An 8,686-nucleotide genomic window follows, 5' to 3' on the forward strand; every position below is an offset into this window, starting at 1 on the left:
TTCAAAACTAAAAGCTACTTGATTCGCGTTCTCTGTTCTACCTTCCACTCAAAGACATGCATTGTATAGGAATGGTGTGTTAATTACCGTCGATTGACTGTCATCTCTTTTTGTATTACGTATTGATAGGCAAATGTTCTCAAAACTGCCGATTTACGTTCGGTGCCATCTCCACCTTCTCATTGCGATTTGTAAAGGTCTCAAGTAAGGTGCAAATCTGAACATTTATTATGCCACATTACAAAGTCTTCGAGCCACTCACGTATCTGTGAACTCATTCCCTAAGCTCCTATTTTCGTTAACAACCTGCAATGGGGCACCGCGTCACGTGCTTTCCGGAGATCTAGAAATATGGAATCTGCCTTTTGCCCTTTATCCATAGTACTCAGTATATCATGTGAGAAAAGGGCAAGCTAAGTTTCACACGAGCGATGCTAATGTGTCAAAATGACATTTGCCAGTGATTGTACCATGTTCAAGGATTTAGAGGTCTGTACGTCCATGCAACCTGGATCACTAAAACTATCACGTTCCACAACGTTCTGGAGTACATTATGTGTTCCAACCTCTCGTCACATGATGGCACATCCAGAATTGTCGAAAATGATCATTTTGATGGCCGAAGTGTTATAGTGTGAGGCAACATAATGTAGTATAGGCGTACTGACCTCCAAATTTTAAAACACGGTCCACTCACTGGTCAACATTACTGAGACACTGGACTCCTTTCTGACGTGCGTCTTTTCAGGGGTGCATTTGACCCTGACTTCATTTTTGTGAGTCGCACGGTCTAGGGCGTCTTGGCACTGTCCTTGCGGCTGCCCACATCGGAGGTTCGAGTACTCCATCGGGCATGGGTGTGTGTGTTGTTAATACCGTAAGTTACTTTAAGTTAGATTAAGAAGTATGTAGGCTTAGGGACCGATGACGTCAGAAGTTTGGTCCAATAAGACCTTACCACAAATTTCCAAATTTTTCATTTTTGTGAATGACAATGCGTTCCAGCATCGAACGAGCAGGTGCAGGAGCTCTTGGAAAGAGGGGAAATTAGGCGAATGGAATAGCCTGCCCGTTCCTCCGACTTGGACCACATCGACCACGTGTGGAGACGTAGTGCGGGTACGTCCACATGCACCAATGGCCATCCAGCATTTGCCAATCACGCTCCTGGAGAAATGGAATGCCCTACCTTGTATGAATATCAAGAGCTCAGATGGCAACCCAGTTCTAAGCAAAGAAGGGAAGGCAGAAAGGTGGAAGGAGTATATAGAGGGTTTATATAAGGGCGATGTACTTGAGGACAATATTATGGAAATGGAAGAGGATGTAGATGAAGATGAAATGGGAGATAAGATATTGCGTGAAGAGTTTGACAGAGCATTGAAAGACCTGAGTCGAAACAAGGCCCGGGGAGTAGACAACATTCCATTAGAACTACTGATAGCCTTGGGAGAGCCAGTCCTGGCAAAACTCTACCATCTGGTGAGCAAGATGTATGAGACAGGCGAAATACCCACAGACTTCAAGAAGAATATAATAATTCCAATCCCAAAGAAAGCAGGTGTTGACAGATGTGAAAATTACCGAACTATCAGTTTAATAAGTCACAGCTGCAAAATACTAACGCGAATTCTTTACAGACGAATGGAAAAATTGGTAGAAGCGGACCTCGGGGAAGATCAGTTGGGATTCCGTAGAAATGTTGGAACACGTGAGGCAATACTAACATTACGACTTATCTTAGAAGAAAGATTAAGAAAAGGCAAACCTACGTTTCTAGCATTTGTAGACTTAGAGAAAGCTTTTGACAACGTTAACTGGAATACTCTCTTTCAAATTCTGAAGGTGGCAGGGGTAAAATACAGGGAGCGAAAGGCTATTTACAATTTGTACAGAAACGAGATGGCAGTTATAAGAGTCGAGGGGCATGAAAGGGAAGCAGTGGTTGGGAAAGGGTGAGACAGGGTTGTAGCCTCTCCCCGATGTTATTCAGTCTGTATATTGAGCAAGCAGTAAAGGAAACAAAAGAAAAATTCGCAGTAGGTATTAAAATTCATGGAGAAGAAGTAAAAACTTTGAGGTTCGCCGATGACATTGTAATTCTGTCAGAGACAGCAAAGGACTTGGAAGAGCAGTTTAACGGAATGGACAGTATCTTGAAAGAAGGATATAAGATGAACATCAACAAAAGCAAAACGAGGATAATGGAATGTAGTCAAATTAAATCGGGTGATGCTGAGGGGATTAGATTAGGAAATGAGACACTTAAAGTAGTAAAGGAGTTTTGCTATTTAGGGAGCAAAATAACTGATGATGGTCGAAGTAGAGAGGATATAAAACGTAGACTGGCAATGGCAAGGATATCGTTTCTGAAGAAGAGAAATTTGTTAACATCGAGTATAGAGTTAAGTGTCAGGAAGTCGTTTCTGAAAGTATTTGTATGGAGTGTAGCCATGTATGGAAGTGAAACATGGACGATAACCAGTTTGGACAAGAAGAGAATAGAAGCTTTCGAAATGTGGTGCTACAGAAGAATGCTGAAGATAAGGTGGGTAGATCACGTAACTAATGAGGAGGTATTGAACAGGATTGGGGAGATGAGAAGTTTGTGCCACAACTTGACTAGAAGAAGGGATCGGTTGGTAGGACATGTTTTGAGGCATCAAGGGATCACAAATTTAGCATTGGAGGGCAGCGTGGAGGGTAAAAATCGTAGAGGGAGACCAAGAGATCAATACACTAAGCAGATTCAGAAGGATGTAGGTTGCAGTGGGTGCTGGGAGATGAAGAAGCTTGCACAGGATAGAGTAGCATGGAAAGCTGCATCAAACCAGTCTCAGGACTGAAGACCACAACAACAACAACCTTGTAACCAGCATGTTAGTGCGTTGCAGAATACGCGTTGCTGTCCATGGCGATCTCAGACCTATTGTAAAGGTGGGAGAGGTAGGCTGCCTGCGTGTGAGCTGGCTTCCCTGGCAAAGATGGCGGATGTGCACAGCACCAGAGGCGGGTCCTGGTGAAGGTACAGCAACTCTTCATTAGTTGTTTAATAATTCTAACAGGTCGGATATTCTTCTAATTGCACTCCATTCTCTGGCGCGGTCCGGAATTTCCTCGTAATACTCTGCCATCGTAGATACAGACGTTGACGTATGGCGTCTCCGGTATGTCAAGCAAGGTGATATGGCAGTATACGGCCGCGCTGCGGTCACGGGAGGCCACCAGGTCTTCTCTAATGCGTGAGATCGCGTCGATCCAGTGGCAGAGCGAGGGTTTTGCCCGAAATAGAAGTCTGGACCGGCAGTGAGGAGTAGCGCGGGGCAGTTGACGCGTTGTTGCCTGCCCGGGCTGGGCAGACAGGCAGAGGTCCCTCCTTCGCGGTCCGTTGGCGGCGGCAGAGTTCATAGTGAGGATTGCCGGCTGAGCCACGGCAGGCGCCGGGCGTGACCCTGTCGTGTCCAAAACATGATGTACTCGGTTGGGCCAACGTTTAAATGCTGGTTCCCGGTGCTGAATTCGAGGAAGGGCTGGGTTTGTGGGCCACTGTGAACCATCTGGAACAGGCCAGTGACTGGGATTTGGAGTAATCGTCGACGAGGCGGAAGTCAATAGAGCGGAATTTCACTTCTCGAAGGCTGGACCCAGGGCATTGACACGCAGGGCTTCGGGTTGCTAATCGGGTAGGAGCGGCGGCCGGCTGCAGCCGATGTCTACACCTGTTGGCACTCACCTTCATAGTGAGAAATGATCATCGTGGTAAAATCAGAGAAATCAGGGATCGCACAGAAAAATTTAAGTGCTCGTTTCTCCCGCGCGCCATTCGAGAGCGGAATGGTAGAGAGACAGCTTGAAGATGGTGCATTGATTACTGTTCACAATAAAGTGCCTCATAGAGGATTCAATGCACCATCTTCAAGCTGTCTCTCTACCATTCCACTCTCGAATAGTAATCACGTAGATGTATCTACATCTACGTGATTACTATTCACAATAAAGCGCCTCGTAGAGGATTCAATATACCATCTTCAAGCTGTCTCTGTACCATTCCACTCTCGAATGGCGCGCGGGAGAAACGAGCACTTAAATTTTTCTGTGCCGAGTCCTGATTTCTGTCATTTTACCACGATGATCATTTCTCCCTACGTAGCTGAATGCCAACAAATGTCTTCGCAATCGGAGGAGAAAACTGGTGATTGGAATTTCATGAGAAGATCCCGCCGCACCGAAAAACGTCTTTGTTATAATGATTACCACTGCAATTCACGTGTCATGTCTCTGGCAATGTCTCCCCTATTTCGCGACAATACAATACGAGCTGCCCTTTTTCAACTTTTTCATGTCATCCGTCAGTTTCACTTGATGCGGATCCCACACCGCACAGCAATACTCCAGAATAGGGCGGACAAGCGTGGTGTAAGCAGTCTCTTTAGTAGACCTGTTGCACCTTCTAAGTGTTCTGCCAATGAATCGCAGTCTTTGGTTTGCTCCATGCACAACATTATCTCTGTGATTATTCCAGTTTAGGTTATTTGTAACAGTAATCCCTAAGTACTTAGTTGAATTTCAAGCCTTCAGATTTGTGTGAGTTATCGCGTAATCGAAATTTAGCGAATTTCTTTTATTACTCATGTCAATAACTTCACAATTTTCTTTTTCTTAATGCAAGGTGAATTGCCACTTTTCGCACCATACAGAAATCTTATTTAAGTCATTTTGGAATTCGGTTTGGTCATCTGATGACTTTACAAGACGGTAAATGACAGCATCATCTGCAAGGAATCTAAGACTGCTGCTCAGATTGTCTCCTATGTCGTTAATATAGATCAGGAACAATAGAGGGCCTATAACACTTCCTTGGGGAACGCCGGATATTACTTGTGTTTAACTCGATGACTTTCCGCCTATTACTACGAACTGTGACCTTTCTGACAGGAAATCACGAATCCTGTCACACAACTGAGGCGCTACTCCGTAGGCACGCAGTTTGGTTAGAAGACGCTTGTGAGGAACGGTGTCGAAAGCATTCTGGAAATCTAAAAATGTAGAATCAATTTGACATCCCCTGTCGATAACATTCATTACTTCATGAGTACAAAGAGCAAGTTGGGTTTCGCAAGAACGATATTTTCTGAATACGTGCTGACTGTGTGTCAATAAATCGTTTTCTTCGACGTACTTCATAATGTTCGAACACAGTATATGATACAAAACCCTATTGCAAATCGACGTAATTCAGCGGATTACTCCTACTTCCCTTTTTGGGTATTGGTGTAACTTGAGCAATTTTCGAGTCTTTATGTATGGATCTTTCTGTGAGCGAGCGGTTGTATATATTTGCTAAATACGGGGCTATTATATCAGCGTTCTCTGAAAGGAACGTGACTGGTATGCAATCTGGACCGGAGGCCCTGCCTTTATTAGGTGATTTAAGCTGCTTTGCGACGTTGAGGGTATCTACTTCTATGTTTCTCATCTTGGCAGTTGTTCTTGACTGGAATTCAGGAATATTTACTTCGTCTTCTTTGGTGAAAGACTTTCGGAAAACCGTGTTTAATAACTCTGCATTAGTGGCTCTGTCATCTGTGACTTCACCGTTGCCATCGCTAAGTGAAGGTATTGATTGCGTCTTGCCAATGGGGTGCTTTATGTACGACCAGAATCTTTTTGGGTTTTCTGCCAGGTTCCGAGACAGAGTTTCGTTGTGGAAATTATTAAAAGCATCTCGCGCTGAAGTAAGCGCTATATTTCGAACTTCTGCAAAACTTTGCCAATCTATGGGAGATTGAATACTTTTGAATTTAGAATGCTTCTTTCGTGGCTCCTGCAACAGAAATCTGACCCGTTTTGTGTACCATGGAGCATCAGTACCATCACTTACTAATTTACGTGGTATATATCTCTCAGTTGCCGTCGATACTATGTTTTTGAAATCATTCCACATCTTTTCTACGCTTACATGATCAGATCGGAAGGAAGGAAGACTGTCTCTTAAAAAGGCGTTAAGAGCATTTTTAATTTTTTAAAAAATAGATATACTTTGCGTTTCTTTTCGACGGTTGTAGGTGTTGCGTTATTCAGCCTAGCAACAACTGCCTTGTGGTCGCTAATCCCTGTATTCGTCAAGATACTCCCTATTTGTCCACGATTATTTGTTGCTAAGAGGTCAAGTATGCTCTCGCAACCATTTACGCTTCGAGTGGGCTCATGAACTAATTGTTCAAAATAATTTTCTGAGATAGCATTCAGTACAATTTCGGATGACGTTTTATGCCTTCCGTCGGCTTGAAACGTATAATTTTTCCATTGTATCGAGAGTAGACTGAAGTCACCACCGACCATAATTGTATAAGTGGGGTACCTATTTGAAATAAGACGTAGCTAGTGGCCTGATTTCCGCGCTCATAATCCGATGACACGGGAACCGATCACGCAGTTCAGTGACCAGCATTTGCTTTCTGGCTGTGGCCTCGTTATAGTTATGGGTTCTGACTTCTGCTCCAAGTTCTCCTATAGTTTAATATATATGAAGATATTAAAGGCTACCCGGCCATTGACCTTCGGCTGTGTGAGTGCGCACAGGTTGCCCGGACTCTTACGGGAATCGTAAGCTTAGTGTGCGCGAGTAATGAGTGGATGGGCAAATATCTATTAGTAACATTACGTATGTAGATTGAGGACAGCTGGGAATCTGGGTCTGTCGGGAAGCGAGCAAGGGGTAAGTCCCTGCAGTCGCGCTATTCATCTGTGTCCTCGGTGGCTCAGATGGACAGCCGGCACGGTAGCTCAGCGTGTTCGGTCAGAGAGCCGGTTGGCCTCTGTAATAAAAAAAACTGAGTGGAACGATCAACCACCGAACTTCAACAGGATGTCTTGCGACGTCCGCAAAGACCAAACACAACGATAAAAAAAAACATGAATCTCAGTGACTTAGGTGTTATTTTTGTCTTTGATTAAAAGTTTCATCGGCAACGGCCTTGCCGCAGTGATTACACCGGTTCCCGTGAGATGACCGAAGTTAAGCGCTGTCGGGCGTGGTCAGCACTTGGATGGGTGACCATCCAGGCCGCCATGCGCTGTTGCCATTTTTTGGGGTGCACTCAGCCTCGTGATGCCAATTGAGGAGCTACTGGACCGAACAGCAGCAGCCTCGATCAAGAATACCATCATAACGGCCGGGAGAGCGGTGTGCTGACCTCACGCCCCTCCTATCCGCATTCTCCCTTGAGGATGACACGGCGGTCGGATTGTCCCGGTAGGCCACTCGTGGCCTGAATACGGAGTGCTTTTTTTTATTATTAAAAGTTTCATTTCTTTTCGTCTCATTGTATATTTCTTTCAGTTTATTTTTTTTACTGTACTGAAGCAGTTCCCAGTTTCATCGAGCTATGTTACTTGGCAGCGACGCATAATGAGAAAGCTCCTTTCGTCCTTAATTTTTGCAGACCAGTGTATTATTCTTGTGAGATAACGCTGTTCATTAACCTGCGTAGAGACTGCAGAGTGAATTTCTCCTTTTAAACAACTGTCGAACTTTCGAAGGATAATGACAAGCACTGGCCACAATAACAGTTACGAAGAGTAACAACACGTGACGACATCAGTAAATCAAGAAATCCTTTAAATATTGACTGAACCAAAAAACGGCTGTTCTTTTCCTTATGTGTTCAAGGACGCCAAAAAAGGTCAGTGGTACGAAGGGGAATAATAGAACCATCCAGTTCTGTTGTTTTTAGCATGTAAGTTTCGTCTGTCACGTACTGACTGCAGCACCTGTGAACGTATTTACTGTCACAGAGAGAAAGGGACGGATGCAGAAACAGAGGGAGTAGAGTCTGCGGGATTCTGATGGAACAAGAACCGTAAACTGTGGCAGCCTATTGTTATCTGGAAACATTCTGAACTTCGCAACGCAAAGCTGGAATTGTAACACAGTGCGCTGTACAAACTTGCAATGCCTGACTACGACAATGCCAAATTACTGCGCTTGTTTTCGCTCGCTTTCACTTGCTGGCAGCTATTGTGACTGCGCAGTATCAAGGGACGTCCTGTCACCGTGGCCGGAGAGTGCCTTTCTTTGTCACATGGAACCATCGTATGGAAAGAGGTGCACGAAACGCCGAAAATCCGTCGAGTACTGTCACCAACTACAGTCCACGTCCGAAGATATTTGGCGATTTAGAATACATTTTGCAGTCTCTTGTTTTTATCTTCGTGCATGCTGTCTCATTCAGCGGCAGACCTCGAACAGTGAGGAGTTTCTAGAAACTTTGTGAAGGATCGACTAGAAATTCAGTGTCTAGAATATAGGATTATTCCTTGTTGATGATTTTATGGAGGCCTTGCACAGGAATAAGCCGAAAGCTACGATGCCAAGATAAGGGGTCACAACGTCTATCGTAAATGAACTGCTGCAAACGGTGCTGTGAATGCACTTAAAATCAATAATATGTATTTTGCTTCAAGTGATTTGTGAAACTTAAAACTAGTTTTAAAGAACATCTAGCAGAACGTCACGTGGCTTGCACTTAGCCGGCTGCTGTGGCCGTGAGGTTCTAGGCACTTCAGTCCGGAACCGCCCTGCTGCTACGTTCGCAGGTTCGAATCCTGCCTCAGGCATGGATGTGTGTGATGTCCTTAGGTTAGTTAGGTTTAAGTAGTTCTAAGTCTAGGGGACTGATGACCT

General features: G+C 44.5%; 1 pseudogene; it reads left to right on the forward strand.

Moving 5' to 3' along the window:
- The first annotated feature begins 6,967 nt into the window (after positions 1–6,967).
- LOC124778892 lies at positions 6,968–7,085 on the forward strand (annotated as a pseudogene).
- Positions 7,086–8,686: the final 1,601 nt, after the last annotated feature.

The sequence above is a fragment of the Schistocerca piceifrons genome, chromosome 2, assembly GCF_021461385.2.
Source record: "Schistocerca piceifrons isolate TAMUIC-IGC-003096 chromosome 2, iqSchPice1.1, whole genome shotgun sequence".
Classification (NCBI taxonomy): Eukaryota; Metazoa; Arthropoda; class Insecta; order Orthoptera; family Acrididae; genus Schistocerca; species Schistocerca piceifrons.